The sequence below is a fragment of the Gobio gobio genome (genome assembly GCF_949357685.1).
Source record: "Gobio gobio genome assembly, chromosome: 4".
NCBI classification, from domain to species: domain Eukaryota; kingdom Metazoa; phylum Chordata; class Actinopteri; order Cypriniformes; family Gobionidae; genus Gobio; species Gobio gobio.
In genome coordinates this window covers 59,798,897-59,817,702 of record NC_137100.1, presented here as the reverse complement: position 1 = coordinate 59,817,702, position 18,806 = coordinate 59,798,897, and the positions used below count along the sequence as shown (strand labels likewise).

The following is an 18,806-nucleotide window of genomic DNA, read 5'->3' as shown; positions in this document are numbered from 1 at the left end:
TTCAAAAGAACAGCATTTAATTTAAAGAGAATATTTTGTAACATTATAAATGTCTTTACTGTCACTTTTGATCAATTGAATGCATCCTTGCACAATAAATGTATTAATTTCTTTAAGTTTTACTTACTGTTTTTTTATTTTCTATTTTTAATTTTTTTATTAAACAAATGCACCCTTAGTGAGCATAAGAGAATTCTTTTAAAAACATAAAAAATCTTACCGATTAAAAACCTTCGAACGGCAGTGTATTATTATTATTAACAATATTGTTTCTCTGTGCTGTTATTGTTATTGTTGTGATGTGGACTCTTATTATTTTATATTTAGAACGATTTTTAGAACTATCTCCTATAATTATCATCCTTGGTGTGATCTGGTTTCCATCCAAAACTTTCGTATGAACTTTAAAAATCATTTTCCAGATAATTAATAATAAAGAACAAGCATATTTGCTCATATTTAAGGGTTAGACAGACCTCTAACCCTATCATTAGTAGTATTAAATTAAAGGGTTAGTTCACCCAAAAATGAAAGTTCTGTCGTTCCAAACCTGTAAGACTTCCGTTCATCTTCAGAACACAAATTAAGATATTTTTAATAAAATCTGAGCAAGTTCTGTAGGGATCCACCAATATGATTTTTTTTGCCGTTGAAAAGCCATTAACTGACATTGGCCGATAAATCTAAATCTAAATTTGTAGGGCTGGGTGAAAAAATACAGATTTCTCGATTTTAATTCGATTCTCATTTTTACAAACCGATATCGATTCTTAAATTGCAAGAATCGATTAGTCATCCTGTTTTCAGTTGAATGAACGGAACATTGTTAGCGCGCCTCGCACCCAATAAATCACAATAATCTGTGTGCTTTGTTACTATTCATATGAAACAAAGTCTCAGATTTCAAATTACGTCCATTTTATTACGAAATTCAAAAACTTAAGTACCACTTTGGCGCTGCGGCGTGAGATCGCTCTCTGGCACAGCTCAGCTCAAGAGAAGCGGCACATGAACTGATCTTCTCTTCCGCCTTAATACCAGTTACAGTGCGAAATAAACATGAATGAGCATCTGAAAGTGATAAATGATACGAGTACATCTTACCGAAATCCGTATCATGTCACATGGAATCGCTCAATCAGTGTTTCAACCGCGGAAAGACTCCAATAAAACAGCTTGTAAACAAATGTCATGTAACGTCACATTAACCGCAGAAAAACCATATTCAGTGTCCATAAACTCGTTAGTCAGCTAGAAAAATTAACTCTAGAGAGGAGCATTTAGCTAAATATATGCACATTACATCATTTTTTATGTTCTTCAATATTTAATGCATGTTTGAATACTTTAAAAAAATACCTTTTGAGAGCCTGATTACAAAAACAAAAGTCTCACCATTAAAAGCCAAGCTTTTTTAACTTTTTGAAGCGTCAAAGTGGTAGTTGCGTGTCAATGGAGGGGTCAGAAAGCTCTCAGATTTCATCAAAAGATCTTCATTTGTGTTCCGAAGATGAACGAAAGTTTTACGGCTTTGAAAAGACTTTTGAATTGGAACCACTTTGAAACATGCAAAACACCAACATGGCAACATCCTAACAACCATCCCAGCACTGAGTGTTTTGCAGAGGCAAACACCACTACTCACACTTGCCTCAGAATCAGGTTTACATGCATTTATGTTCCTGGCAGACACATTAACCAAAGAGACTTGCAAGAACCCAAACATATTACGACAAATCCGTGTTCTGCAGACCAAAGCCTAACAAAAACTTTCATCAAAACCTGAGCCAGACAGGACCACTCTTCTCCGGAGCCGATAGCAGCGAGTATCAGCGCTAGAAAGACTGGGATAAATGTTAGTGTTGTTGTTAGGACAGACAGTGTGCACTTCATGTTTGAAAGTGTGTTGACTGCAGTGCGATTACTGTGGAGGGTCTCTCTCTTTTCCCCAAACCTCAGACCACAGGAATGTGTCTGATTTCATGACTGCATCACGCCCCAGCCATTACCCCAGAGACAATTACACACAAACCATCATCACCCATTACTTACAACTATGACAAGTTCAGTGAGTTTGGACGTTATGAAACAACATCACAGACAGCCGATCACGGCTGATTATTTCGATTATTTGTGCTGCAGACATGAATTATACTGGCCTTCAAATCGTTTAGATTGTGCTGTTGATTATCTGAGAGGTCAGGTACAAAGTGCCCCCATTAAGATTTTTCGGATATCACCTTTCATGTAGTGTGTAATATACACTGCCGTTCAAAAGTTTTTGATCGGTAAGATATTTAATGTTTTTAGAAGAAGTCTCTTATGCTCACAAAGGCTGCATTTATTTTATAAAAAAAAAAAAAAACTGTAATATTGTGAAATATTATTAAAATGTAAAATAACTGTTTTCTATTTGAATATATTTCAAAATGTAATTTATTCCTGTGATTCAAAGCTGAATTTTCAGCATCATTACTCCAGTCTTCAGTGTCACGTGATCTTTCAGAAATCATTCTAATATGATGATTTGATGCTCAAGAAACGTTTATGATTACTATCAATGTTGAAAACAGTTGTGTAAAACATTTAGGATTCTTTGATGAATAGAAAGTCTAAAAGAACAGTATTTATCTGAAATAGAAAGCTTTTGCAACATTTTACTACCGTTCAAAAGTTTTGGGTTTCTTTCTTTCTTTATTTTGGGAAATAACTTTTTAAGAAATTAATACATTTATTCAGCAAGGATGCATTAAATTGATCAAAAGTGACAGTAGTAAAGACATTTATAATATTACAAAAGATTTATATTTCAAATAAATGCTGTTCTTTTGAACTTTCTATTCATCAAAGATGAAAAAATAATTTTTACACACAACTGTTTTCAACATTGATAATAATAATAAATGTTTCTTGAGCAGCAAATCATCACATTAGAATGATTTCTGAAGGATCATGTGACACTGGGGACTGAAGTAATGATGCTGTAAATTCAGCTTTGCATTTTAAAATATATTTAAATAGAAAACAGTTATTTTACATTTTAACTTTGAACCAATTCTGAACTGCTTGAAACAAGTCATCAGTAAACATACAGTCTCATTTCCTGGGCAAACCTATGTAAGTTTGTAACAAATTTGCATAATGCCAGCTTCTGATCTTCATTGGCTGCCTGTGAACAACGTCTACTATGGCCAAAGACTTCGAAGACGGTGCACTCTGATTACTTGTTATGAATGGGAGAAAGTGCAATGCCCAATATGGCGAATAAGCCACATCTTCTAAATGAGAGAGCCAATCATTGATTAGTTAAATCATCGCGCCACTGCAGCTGCCGTTAGAAGCTCTGGTTGCTTTAGAAAATTATAGAAAATAGAAAATGCTATAGAAAATTGGTATAGATTGGGTGTATGGTCAATTGTTTTATTAGTAATATTGAGAGTCTAAAGCACTTTGGTCAACTTATGTTGTTTTTAAACGTGCTAAAATAAATGTTGATTTGATTTGATTTAGAAACAGGCAGTGTTCTGAGACGGGCGTTTAGGATTGCGCATGCACGTTAGCTTTGTCCAGGCTAAAAAAAGCACTTTTTTGCCATGATTTGAGTGTTTAGAAACAAAATTTATGTGACAGGTTTTGTCAGATTTCATTGGCGATTTCAAACATGAAATTGAATCTTGGCAAACAGTTTTGGAGAATTTGCTGTATCCCCATTCAAAGAGAAAGGACCTGCACTTGCATGCCCAGAGAGACATTTCAAAGATGGCCGCAAATACATTAACTTTACATTTTAATCAAAATTGGAGCTAATATGTTTTTTGTTTATAGTTAGAATATCTGTTTAACAGTATTGCTATATTAAAAATGATTATGAAGATTTCTTTCAATACTTTTATTTTATTAACAAAGTTATATTCAAGATTAAAAAGCTCTAATGAAACATAATAAGCCATACAATTGCAAAGAACAATCATTAAGAATAAACAGTTTTACAGTTTCTTTAGAACATTTAAAAAAAAATGTCTTTAAAGCAAAAAAAAGTTTACTTCAGTTAGAGCCACAAAAAAAATCTTTAAAATATGGGCTAATGCAGAAGAAAAACAACTTTAGCGCTCGCCGAGAAGCCAAATTCAGTGTGTGCACATAACATCTCACATGAGAACTTGCCGAGCTTCAACAGCCATGTTAGAGACATTTAACCAATCACTCACCAAAACGAAGCCTTTGTTCAGAATTTTCCATTCGTTTGAAACATTCTGCAGTAGTTCAGCAATATTTGATGTCATTCCAAAAATTATGCCACGGATGTTGGTAGGTTTATGTCCCGGCCACCGCATCGGAGACATAGGAGTGTTATTAAGCATTAATGGCAAGGAAAGCGCCTTATAGCCTACTTGAGCACCACTTCGTTATTTTGGCTCAGAATTTCGTTTGTTGGAAATATGAACTTAATTTAGAAATGCTTACGCGTTTAGAACGCGTTGTTCTGTTTGGCCAGTGACCGCGCGCACGCGCGCACAGAGGTAAAGTGGCCGTTTGAATTGAACACAGAATCGATTCTGAATCGTTAGATAACGAATCGCGATACATCGACCTTTTCTCCCACCCCTAGTCTGCGCAGTAGAGAGCAGGAAGTGATTCTTTCGCAGATGCAGAACAATTCATTATGCTGGTGTGAAATAAACAGTTATGGAAATGTAAAAATTAAAGCTAAAGCTCCAATCTCCTCCTGAAAATCCCGAAAAAAGTCAGTTGGTGGCTCAGTGACAACTTCACTCAGAGAAGCCGTCAATCTCAGCTGTCAATCGGGACGTCACACCCCCCGTTTTTATAGCATCAAATAACTAACTAAAACTAAACTTATTTAAAAAACAACAACACTTGAAATGAAATCAGCGTGATAAAAACTGCCTAAAATGACAGAAACAAACTTTGGGGAAAAATGATATGAAGTGTAATTTAAATAGTTTAGTTTATCTTGCGTTCATTAGAATACATGGAGGGGCGGGGGTTATGACCTATACTGGGACCAACCACCTGGGGGCGATCGAGGCGCATAGGCTTCAGTTATTTACAGGGGTGCTGCAGGCTTGGTATACACCAAAAACAATAAGAACAACTTTAACATGGAGGGTTTTGCAATAGAGATGTTGTCTTGTTTACAACATGACATCGTGTAGCTGCTGCACTGGACTACTTTATCTTAAATGCCTATACTGTCATTTTCTGCTCGTCTGGCACTTTGCAACAACACAACCTTGTTTCGGCAACTTTCAGCATGTTTCCTATAACAACATCTGACGTTTACCTTTTACGTGGCTTGAAAAATCACATAAAGCATGCAAAATCCAATCAGAGCGGTCAGACTGAAACAGATTTCCAGAAATGTGATTTCAAACCACATATGAATGTAGCTCAAAACAGATTTGTGCATTTCCTGTGTTTTTTGCCGTTCACACTTGCTAAATCTGATCGGATTTAAATCTGATATGCACAAAAATCAGATCCTGAACGTAGCCTATGACCCTTCAGTTTTGGAGAAATATAATCTTTTGAGTGTTGACAATTTAAACTTTTTATTTTTGTCTTGTATACAAAATTTTAAATGGTTTGGCCCTTCCTGTACTCTGTAACTTGGGCTCTAAATACTCCAGTAGATTCTCATCCATAAGAGATTGTGTTGTACCCTTTCAACGTTCTGCTTTTGGACTATCAGCTTTTTCTATGAAAGCCACTATTCACACTGGAATGTTTTACCAGATGATACTAAGGTGCACATCTATTTGACCTCCAAAACAAAATGAGGAACTTTTAACATAGCATAATGGGGCACAAATCTTGCCAACAAACTTGGTTTTGATCATTACGGCCTGTAAACACAATCATGATGCATGAAGGTTCATGTGTTTATCCTGCAGCATGTTCTCAGTGTGTTGATGAGAATACCCCATGAGCCATTACATAATTTGCAAGAACGGAACATATTTCATCCCACTTGTGTTACAGTGAAAAAACAACAACAACATGTACGCACATTATCAAACTAAAATGTCTGGAGTGCAAATGAAACGTTTTGAGAGAAAATGGTGTGATACTTTATTGCTATTGCATGATAGGGGCTGCAGATATAAAGTGCATACTAAAGGAAGAAGAGAGAGAGAGAGATAGAAGGAGGATGGAGGTTGCAGATGGTTTATGTAATGTTTGGCTCATGTAAAGGCCTGTCCAGAGCCGGGATTCCAGCCTTCTTGCTCATCTTTCTAAGGGGCCTCATGTGACCGACTGGGAAACACAGCAAAGCAACAAAAAATTAACAGCACTAACAGAACCTTTGCTAACAGGGAGAGTCTAAAAAATCATGATGCGTACATGGTTTACAATTTACATGACACATGACAAAACTTCAGTAGGCAATACCATTGTTATCAGTGAAATTTCACAATTCTCCTAGCCAATTTTAATACCACAGCAAAAGTTAATATGCTACAAACACATTCCTTTATTGAGGTTTATCAGTATAGTTTTATTTAATGCCATGTCAGCCTCTCTGGCTATCGTCATGGCAAAAACTGAATTACAAAAATACAATAGTTGCATATATACAATAAAAAATAAAAACCAAGCAAACTGAAAAAAATACAGCAATTATTACTATACAAGATTTTTAACATTAGCATATGATACAAATTCTGAAACCTCTTCTGGTAAAATCTTACCAAACAAGTCCTTTATTGAGGTTTGTTTAATTATTAGCAAATTAAATAGTATGTCAATGAATTAATATGCTTTAATTAGTATCAACTTGAAACAAAAATAACGGTACTTTTGACTCGGGATGGGTATCGAGAACCGGTTCCAAAGTGCCCAGAACCGGTGATTCGATAAGAAACGCGCATTTCGATTCCGCTTATCGGTTACTGTGTGCGCATTTTATTGTGATTTTTAACCATTTGCGCAAAAAAAGACGAGTGCACTTTTTTCTGTGTTGCACACACACACACACACACACACACACACACACACACACACACACACACACACACACACACACGTGCGCACAGAACGGCTTCTCATAATGAATGAATAATGCGCGATAATGAGTTCTCTTCCTCGTCTTTTTGCACAGCACGCGAATGGACAAATACACACAAAAAATGTAAAAATACTCGTAACCACAGTCGGTTATGTCGTTGACGGCAGATTTTCTTGATGCCGTCTCTATGATAACGTTAATCAAAAGACAAAAGACGAAAAAATTCACTTGCTGTTCTAAACAGAATACCTTTTTACTATATTTGTAATGTATAGCCTATATTTGATCAATAAAGTGCAGTGTTATTTTACATTTGATTACAGTCTCTGTACCTACCTGAAAATATTTCAATCCAATTTTGTTCAATTGTACTTATTTGTGCAATTGCTAATTTGTTTATTTGTTCTTTTTTTTTAATTACTGAGTGTTTGTTTACTTGTCTTTGATAATGCTTGAAATTTATATCAGGCTTTTTTTTTAGGCTATGGTATTTTTAAACCATAGGCAAAAGTTGCTAGCCTGTTGATTTTTGTTCATGGTATTCAGCTACAATGAAATGTTTTGCAATAATAGCCTAATAATAAATGTGAATGATATCTAAGGTTTTTTTTTTACCCTATATAGACCCTTTTCACATTTCTGGGTTTCTCAGAGCGGAAGTCGTCATAGTTGGGTTAAATATTATAGCTGTGAATGAGAGAATACATTAAATATTTTTTGTGTGTCCATTTGCTCAAATAGCAAAAGAAAGACGCCCAAATAGGGATTTTACAACTTTCAAAAAGATGGAAAAAATAGAGTGAGATCGATAACGGCAGTCAAAGGAGAGAAATATGTTAATATTTACCATCACTCCCATAGACGCTGTATTAGAAACACCCTCACAGCAGCGCTAACTTGTTTTTTGTAATTTGACGCAAAAGTAATAAAATACAAAGTATTAGTGTTTTAAATCTGCATATATATAAATTTAAAAAAAAGAATACAAAAAATGTTGCAGGATTTACGATATTGATGACCGTTAAAACGCATCATCACTGTCTGTGAAAAGGGTCTATTGGAATATAAATTAGGAATCGATAAGAATCAGAATCGATAAGTAGAATTGAAATCATTAAAATTCAAATGATACCCAACCATTTTCTCCAGAAAAAAATGGCGTTTGGGGGGTAAAATATGTGTTTTTTTGGCAGGGTTGCCTGGGTTCCTGGGTCTAAATATCCCATAATTAGGGTTGCTTTAACCCCCGGACATGGAAAAACATTTGTAACACTGTGCAGTTGAGTTCTATTGACATTTGACAACTAACGTTATGCGTCGCTCCGTTGCAGGTCTATCCAATTGAGGTCTTTCCTGGTTCGGTAGAAACACGCCCCATAATCACAGCCCAACGGAGCAGTATCAGCCTCATATTCCGACTAGAATTTTTAACTTTTGACTCCACTATTAAGGCCTTTGCACACTGAGTCCGAAATTCGCATGCAGAATTTTCGCACGTCAAAAAATAAATTCAACCTCACGTTATGTCAGTCATGCTTGCATACTGCCTCCGAAACTTTCGTCCGTCAAAAAAAAAATCGGAACAGGTTCGATTTTCCCATCTACAGTGCTGATGCCCAACCTAAAACTGCTGGCAATAGTGGTGAATGAATCGCCAGTGCTCAGATACCTACAATTATATATACAGTCCCTGTAAACCGTGTGTGTGTGTCTTCTTTTTAATATGTGGCTCCAGTATCGCTACTCGCTAGCAAAGCAAACTGAGTCACTGACATTCTAAAGTAAACTTTGAATCGGTCTGGATAATCACGCAGCTCCTTGATAAGGAGGTGGAACTCTCCTTCCTCTCTACGCGATCGCAGGAGTGGATGGACCCAATATTTCCTCTTTCTTTTTCTCTTTTTAAGAAGAGAGAGGACAAAAAAATCATCTCACTACTTGAAGACGCCATTTTGTATTGTTTTGCGTTTTTTTCCATAACGCATTCATTAATACGCATCGGACTCAGTGTGCAAGGTCTCTGTGCGTGACGAATTTTTCGGATCACGAATACGGAAAAACGAATGCGAAAATTTCGGACTCAAAATTACCCAAAATTCAGTATACAATCCTACTAACACGTTTTGTACAATGATGAAACTGCATAACGCTAGACTAGGTAAACCCAGCCTGATCTGCCGCCGATTTGATTTGGCCCTGCAGCTCTTTTCTATCCTGCTTCTGTTACAAATTTGTGGGGACCAATAACAAACCGACTTATCCACCTGGCGCGCTATTGACGGGTTTAACACAATGACGGATAGAGAAGCGGCGGATCGTTGGTTTGATTGGTTGGAGGACTATTCAATTGCGTACAGAGTCATTTGAACTATGCCCATTGATCACGCAAATTGCAGTAAAAATACAGAGCAGACTCCCCAGACCAATGTTCAGTCTTAAAAGATTGAGCTTGGTCTGGTGATAGCCAGACAAGCATAACACACAATCCTAAATTTAAGATTTAAGCTAAAGTTGACAAAGTGAAAAAAATTTTAATTACAAAGAAACACCAATTCGAAGTAGAAAAACTGAAAAACCTTTTTATTTACAACTTTGAAAAATCATTTAAGGTACACCTATTTTTTTCAGTAGGCCATACATACAATAAATCTGTGAATTAAGCTACATTATGTTGCATTTGCACTGCACCTTTCCTGAAATAGACGTACAGTATCTACCAAGTGCTGCAAACAACGAACAGGCTGTTTCATGAGAGAAAGTCTAACCTATACCCAAATTCCAGACTCTTACAACTAGCATGTACATGCATGCATGCCGACAAACATGTGAGCCTCTGCAAGCATGAAAGAACGTGTTTGCCCTACTGAGCTAGAATTAAAGGACAGAGAGAAACTCGAACGCGTTCTGTTCACTCTCATCTACACAACATGTTTGTCACACAAACACATGCATCACTCTCACATTCCTTCATCCTGGTGCTAGAGAACTGTAGTACAGTTCACTCAATGGCCTCTGACAAGTCTTACTGCCAAACATCTCAAATTATGCAACACAATAAACAATGTGCAGAGCAAAACCGAGAAAGAGTCGCTGGCAGCTCACCAGAGAGATAGAGCGAGAGACTGCACAAAACCACAGGCAGAACCGACATCAATGTTGTAAATAATCTCATTCAACAGTCAGCTAGTCAGGTTAGACCTCAAATGTACTTCAAATACACCAAACAGGGGGAAAACAACAGGATACAAAAACTGAGAGGCGCAATGTATCCAAAACCAAATGCTGTTGCCTTAAGGACAAACTTGCTGTGGCCACTATTGCAGTTGAAGTCCTAAAACTATTCAGGAGTTCATGCTAAGACTTCTTTATTTTCTAAGCATGAAAAGAACCCATAGGAACACAACTAAGATATTTTGAATATGGCAAGCAAACATAGATTTTAATGTTTAGTACTTAGAATTTTCTGAATGCATGAACTGATAAAGCGTATAGGGGAGCGCGGGGCACAACCTAACGCAGGGTTTGTTGTAACATGGTTTAAAACTTTCCACACATGATTCCAGGATGACGAAACTTAGTGTATTTACTAGTTACTAGTTGCAACTTTATTTAGAATCAACATTATTCAACATTACTTAGAGAAACAATCTTTGGAAGATATCACTGAACATTTATTTAACCATAGCAAAAGTACATTTCTTACGTAAGTTTATTTTTCATCTCTGTTTTTTGTGTTTATTTAAAATAAGACAAATCTGATATTATTTTAATCTTACATCTGTTATTTATCAGTTGAGTGAGTTATCAGTTTAATGCTGATCTAACCAGCAGAAGACACAAGCCGCGGTTTAAATCCCAGTTTCACAGGTGGGGCATGTTGTCACTGCGCTACAATGAGCCCCTATTAGAAATATGCTATTATTCTATACTTTTATGAATTCTATTGAGAAACCACGAGAAAAGGGTCAATAATGACTGAGAGTCAATGTTCAGAAATGCTTAATTATTATAATAATTTTTTAACTATGCTGTATAGCTGTGTTTTGAGGTGTGTTTGTTGTCAAACTCAATTTTTTTTTATGACTAAAAAAATGCTATTATTTTATTTGAAAAAGTTAATAATTTTAATTAATAAAATAAGTATTTTATTGACAAAATATTTTAGTTGGTCATGGATATTTTTTTGATTATATCAGATAAAATTTTAAGCTGTTATTTGGTCATGTTACAATGTACCCCACCTATGGGGCATGTTGTCACAATTCATTTCCATTCTTTCGGCGTAAGTCAAGAAAAAAGTGTACACTGTATTAATGAAACAAAACCACATAAATATACTAGACATGTGTGCAATGAATGTGGGAAAAAATAAATACTCTGAACCCCAAGTGGATTTACACAAACTGAGAAAGTCAAAAAGCGTTAGGTTGTGGCCCGCCCTCCCCTATACCTTAAATTAGGGGTACACAATAATTGTACACAAATAAAAGTAGTTTACAGCAGTTGAATTCAGCTATTGAATTCTTCTGAGACAAATAATCCGAGCTACACCATCCACATAATTTTTATAGATTGTATTGTAGCTTGTGCTGTCAAATCGATTAATCGCATCCAAAATAAAAGTTTGTGTTTGTCACTGCCCGTCCAAAAAAACAAGTCACTGTTTGGATTTAAATAGGCAAATGCTTAAGAGTCAATGATTATCCACACTATTTTTATAGATTGTATTGTAGCTTGTGCTATCAAATCGATTAATCGCATCCAAAATAAAAGTTTGTGTTTGACACTGCCCGTCCAAAAAACAAGTCACTGTTTGGATTTAAAGGTCGCGTTTATCGTGTTTTTTTGAAGCTTTGATTGTGTTTACAGTGTGCAATATAACATGTGTTCATGTTTCATGTGTAAAAAAACACAGTATTTTTCACACAATTTACTTATCTGTATACTGCTGTTTTCACTGTCCTCAAAACGGCCTGAGAATTTCCTCGTTCTATGAAGTCCCTCCTTCAGAAATACGTAACGAGTTCTGATTGTGCCAGCGGTTCCCGTGTTGTGATTCGACAGCAGCTTACACACGTTGCCCGGGAAGGTCCCGCCTCTTACCATAACGGGGAGATGAACACGCTCAAACTACAGCCCCTGAAGGCCAAACAAAGGTGATTTGACTCCGGGATGAAAATAACAGCGTCTGGACGACATGGCGACAAACGCAACCGAACCGAACCGAACCGAACGCAACACTTCCTCTTCTTCTCCACGAGGGAGCAATAAGACCACGCCCCCTTTTTCGCGTATTCTTGTGGGCGGAGGTTAGTCAACAAACTGTTCTACTGACGTCATTAAAGCAGGAAATACCAGGATGTAGTCCAAACCGGCCGTTCGCTGTAGGCTTTGAAAGGGAACTTCTGTTAAATAAAATATCTCGCTTGGCATTGAACTTTGAGCTTTATAATTTTACAGGTATTATTTATGCTCTAACAGCAACATTACACACTAACTAAAGTTTGAAAAATGGGATCACGAAGAACAGGACCTTTAAATAGGCAAATGCTTAAGAGTCAATGATTGGATCATTATCGCAGTGATTTTTATGTTTCTATAGCATGAAATTATAGTTCTTAACCAACCATGTAGGAAGACACATCATGGCCATATTCCAGGATGACCATGTCAAGATTCATCAGGCTCAGATTGTGAAAGAACGGTTGTGAGGGAGTCACAACAAAACAAGTATCTTCTGCACAATGTTGACCTTGAACAGCCTTTTGTTCCATGTTCTAGCATTTTTCAAGTGTGAGAAGGCCTTGGATAGACGTAAGATTGGTAAACTCAAGATAACTTATTATGACAGCGATGAATCAGTATCAAAGTTTCTTATATTTCACTGTGAAAGAGTGAAGTGACCAATTTTTTTAATAGCCAGGACTGATATTTTTCCATAGTGGGATCACTACTATTATTGCTGCTAATAAATTAGTAACTTGGGCTAGCAAGTGTGCAGGTTTAACATGTACACTACAGTTCAAATGTTTGTGATTGGTACGATTTTTTATGTTTTTGAAAGAAGTCTCTTATGTTCACCAAGGCTGCATATTTATTTGACCAAAAATACAGTAAAAACAGTAAAATTGTGTTAAATATATTTAAAAATAGAATTTATTCCTGTGATGCAAAGCTGAATTTTCAGCATCATTACTCCAGTCACATGATCCTTCCGAAATGATTATTATCAATGTCGAATGTGCTGCTTAATATTTTTGTGGAAAGCATGATACATTTTTTCAGGATACTTTGATGAAGAGTATTATCTATAAGTGAATAAGGCTTCTCTGTGCTTCGTTACATCTGTGGTACTTAAATATCACTCAACCTCCCTCATTAAATTCATATTGGCTCTATAAAACAAACGCATCCTCTCTTGCATCCCTGTTATGACATAAACAAAACCCTTTCTTTATCAACCCCAAAATGGCTTCAGCAATCGAGTTATTGCCGACAGTATCAAGCGTTAAGGTCTGCAGTAACTTTCACAGATAACCGCTGAACAGAGAGCCTGATAATCAGACACAGACAGAAACAAGAGCTGTGAGCAGGAGCGAATTGATGAGAATTTACGCTTGAGGCATTTTTCATTTGTTAGGCAACATCTGACCTCTGCTCTGGCACACAACACTTTCTTGCATCACAGGAGAAGGAAAAACAGTACATGAGGTGCTTAGTAAAAAAAAACACAGAGGAAATCGCTGTTATAACCGGCTTTCTGAAGATTAAACTCAGAGATGAAATGCCTCAGATTCTCAGTTATCGTTAATAAACATCAATAACCTGTCACTTCACATGCAACTTAATGAATTTCAATCAAAGATCTTTCACTTTTTAAAGCAGAAACATATCAATCCATTTCCAATTCCTAATCAATAGTTGCTGAGAGCAATCCAATGAGCTTATGAAAGTTTCTAATACATTCCTGTTAATACACTGGGGATAGTTGTCACACTATACTCTAGTGAATATATTTCTCATACTTCTTCAAATCAATTCAATAGCAGGGCATATTTTAAGGAGTAAGTTGTCGCAAATGGAACCTGCCACTAAACAGCTTATTTTAGGCTTCTCTGCACAATTTGAACAGTAAAATATTTATGAAAAACACAATAGATTTCATGAAACGTCAAATATTGAAAACGTAACAAATAAAAACATGAAACCATTGTTTTTAAAAAAAGAGTTGCAATTAATAAATTGTATAAAATTGAAAACAACACATGACTCAATAAAAATGTGACAACTCGCCTTGATGTGATATTGATATGGACCAATAATGTAAAGTCGGGCTCATTTTCACGAATTGGTTCATTCGAACAGTTTGAGTCAAAGAACTGAATAAAATAAACCAATCAATCAATCTGCAATTCTTTTACGGGTATGAAGTGATTGATTTTTGTTGCACGTTTTTGATTTAACAAAGCTATTTATTAAAACCAACTCTTGTATGCAAATCTAAAATAGTTTTAGTCTATTAAAATAGCACACTCAATTATAAATCGGCCATGGAAAGATTCGACTCTTGGTTCAACGAGTTAGTAATAGAGTGCAACAGTCGGGTTCTGGTAAAAACTGCATTCATTTTCTCCATAAGGAATTTAATTAATTATTAAAGGCCCACTGAAGTGCCTTGAAACCATGGGCGTAGATTACGCGGGGGACGGGGGGGACATGTCCCCTGCACTTTTAATAAAATGTACATTCGTCCCCCGCACTTTTCCCGGGTTGCACCGGTCCTAGTCGACCCGCTCCGGGCGGGATTCGAACCGGCGTCTAGTCGACCCGCTCCGGGCGGGATTCGAACCGGCGTCTAGTCGACCCGCTCCGGGCGGGATTCGAACCGGCGTCTAGTCGCACCAAGTTCGTTTACGTACACAAGCAAGTTCGTTTACGTAGAAGCCAACGTAAATAAATCTAGATTTAAATTCAAAGACACAAAATAATCTATACATGACCTGTTATTTTATTCGTATCCAAAAACGAGGCTATCTGAACCACATGGAGTGCTAACACTCTCGTGCAGCACTCCAATTCATACTTGAAGCCATAGGGCGCTCTCTCAAAGAAAAAACTAAACTGTTTCGTAGAAGTAAAACCCTGTCACGTTCCAAAGGCATTCAGCGCTGTAGCAGGTGCTGAATAATCGCTATGACTGATGAAACGTGACAACAAACACGATTGCGACAATAGCCTATATGGTTTGTGTTTTTCCAGCCATCTCAAGGTATTTATTGACAATAAAGAATATGAATAATGCAGTGCTAACTGACAGCCTTTTTAATGTTTAGTATCTTCTGCTTGCCAAGGCTGCATTTATTTAATAAAAAATACAGTTAAAACATTAATATTGTGAAATATATTCACATATATATTCACAGATGTTTTAATTTGTAATGATATAGTAAAGTGTAATTTATTCCTGTGATCAAAGTTGAATTTTCAGCATCATTACTCCAGTCTTCAGTCTCACATGATCCTTTTGAAATCATTCTAATATGATCATTTGATGAAAAGGAAACATTTAGGATTATAATCATTGTTGAAAACAGCTGTGGATTTTATTTTTCAAGATTTTTTTAATGAATAGAAAGTTAAATGAACAGCATTTATTTGCATTGAATAAAGCATGGATAAATCTTTTGTTATATTATAAATGCCACTTGATCAATTTAAAGCAAGTTTGATGAATAAAAGTATTAATTTCTCTCTTTTTTATCTTACCACAAATGTTTGAATAGTTTCATGATTTCCACAAAAATTAAGCAGCACAACTGTTTTCAACATTGATAATAATCATAAATGTTTCTTGAGCATCAAATGAACATATTAGAATGATTTCTGAAAGATCATGTGACACTGAAGACTGGAGTAATTATGATAAATTCAGCTTTGATCACAGGAATAATTATATATTTTTTATTTTTTACTATATATTCACACAGCTGCTTTACATTGGGATAATATTTCACTGTATTACTTTTTTACTGCATTTTTTATTAAATAAATGCAGCCTTGGTGAGCAGAAGACTTCTTTCAAAAACATTTAACAATTGTAATGTTTCCAAACTTTTGATAGGTACTGTATATTTTCTGCCTTATTCAGTGATATTTTTTTTACAAAGCATAAAATCCATGGGGACTTAATGCACACGTGTTTGTAGTACATAAACCAATCATAAAATTGGCATAACATATAGGGAAAACATTATAGATATTAGTGGTTATTGTTCAGCAGTGTTTTTGATATCTTACTGAATTAAAAGCAAGAGATGAGATCAATTAAATCTGTCAATTAGACAAAAAAGGTCAGAAAAAAACTGGTATTACACCTGACATTTCTGTCCCCCTCACTTCTGAAAAGATGGCTACGCCCCTGCTTGAAACGTTAGTCTAACTTTAGACCAGAGCGTTGGTGTGTGTTGCAACCTTTTGGTTCAAATCAAAGTTTGTAGTGTTGTGAGTCACCTCATAACTGATTGACTTGGTTAATGGCTTATAACTCAGGACTATATTAAAACCCCTATAGGAAAATGAATGGGGAAAAAACACCGATGAAAAAGGGGGCGGGAACTGTTGCACTCCATTTAACCGTTCGGACTGATTCAGTCCGATTCGTGAACGATTCGTTCAGACCGGTTTATTTGTGAACCGGCTCAGATCCGAAACGATTCGTTAACGAATCGGACATCAGTCGTGCAGAATCCATAGGGTAAAACATTTAACAGATCTTTCTAGAGGTAGTCATGTTACCGACGATCAGTTATTAGCCTATATGTAAAAGTTAGACATGCGCACTGCGGCCTGGTTTATAACGCTGATCGTCAAGGAGACAAATGAAAACACAAAGCAGCAACTTACAGAAATAAACTCATCAAGGCAATAAAGTGAAATAACAGCCACAAAACATTTCACCATTCTACCAATATACCCATCAAACATCAAAAAGGACCATGTGGATGATATTGTCAATTCAAAACTTTTCACACAATCGACTGTATGAAAGAGAGCTGTGTTGATCTCTAAAAAAAGTGTCCAAAGTTGACAAAACAACGTTTCGAGCATCTATGAATCACCTCGAGTTCATCAACAACACACATCTGATCTGTCTGAACGCAAGAGTGTTTCTCAATCGCAACAAAAGAGTCCAGAAAAAAAAATCAACAACTTCAGTTTGTCTTCAGAAACTTTTCTATCTTTCGCTCTAAACTGTCAGATTACCTGTTTTCGGGATCCTGACAATCGTTTCACCGAAGTCACATCCGAGAGTCAGCACGCCATTACAGATGTCGAGGCATTGTGTTCAAGAGTTTATGTTCTTCAACACTGTTACAATGCATCGGAAGATCTGCTGCACAGGGGAAGAAAAAAAAAAACGGTTCAATGTGATTTTTACATCACATCCCTCTTCCGGCCACTTGAAGAAGGAGAGCGATGAATGTAACACTGAACAACTGAATGAATGCACTTAGAATAGATACATTATTATATTATATTATATTATATTATATTATATTATATTATATTATATTATATTATATTATATTATATTATATTATATTATATTATATTATATTATATTATATTATATTATATTATATTATATTATAATTCTATTCTATTCTATTCTATTCTATTCTATTCTATTATATTATATTATATTATATTATATTATATATTGTATATTTATTATATTATATTATATTATATTATATTAATTATATTAATTATATTATATTATATATTGTATATTTATTATATTATATTATATTATATTATATTATATTATATTATATTATATTATATTATATTATATTATATTATATTATATTATATTATATTAATTATATTATATTATATTATATTATATTATATTATATTATATTATATTATATTATATTATATTAATTATGTTATATTATATTATAATTACATATTACATTATAAAGGCTAACTGTCCAAAGTCCAAAGAAGAGTTTTTATCGTTAGTAAAACTAAAAGTATTTAAAAAAAATTGTTAATTGAAATAAAGCTGAAATAAAATATAAATATTAGATAAAAAATTGAATAAAAATGAAAATTAGAAATTAAAAATATATATATAAAAAACTATATTAATTTTAAATATAAAACTGTCCAAAGTCCAAAGCAGGGTTATATTATTAAAATATTTTTGTTAATTGTAATAAAGCTGAAATAAATGATGTATATTAGATAAAAACTGAAATAAAAATAAAAATTAGAAATTAAAAATATATTAAAAACGATATTAACTTTAAATATAAAAAATATAAGATAAACAGTAATAAGTAATAAAGGTAACCTAAATAGTAATATAAAAACAAAACTAATACAAAAGAAAAAAGCACAGCAAAAATACTAAGAATTAAACTAAATAAAAAATACAAATATTAAAGCAAATTCAACATATTAGTATACTGTATATATATATATATATATATATATATATATATATATATATATATATATATATATATATATATATATATATATATATATATATATATATATATATATATATATATATATATATATATATATATATATATATATATATATATATATGTATATATATATACACTCACCTAAAGGATTATTAGGAACACCTGATCAATTTCTCATTAATGCAATTATCTAATCCAACCAATCACATGGCAGTTGCTTCAATGCATTTAGGGGTGTGGTCCTGGTTAAGACAATCTCCTGAACTCCA

General features: G+C 34.5%; 1 protein-coding gene across 1 annotated transcript in view; it reads right to left on the bottom strand.

Annotated features, from left to right (window-relative positions):
* The window catches only part of ddr2l (discoidin domain receptor family, member 2, like), a 52,035-nt gene extending 34,588 nt beyond the window's left edge, over positions 1 to 17,447 (bottom strand). The window contains exon 1 of the mRNA XM_079815853.1: positions 17,294 to 17,447. The gene's annotated coding sequence lies outside the window, so the exon portion shown is untranslated. The remainder of the gene's footprint in view (positions 1 to 17,293) is intronic.
* Between the last annotated feature and the right edge of the window lie 1,359 nt (positions 17,448 to 18,806).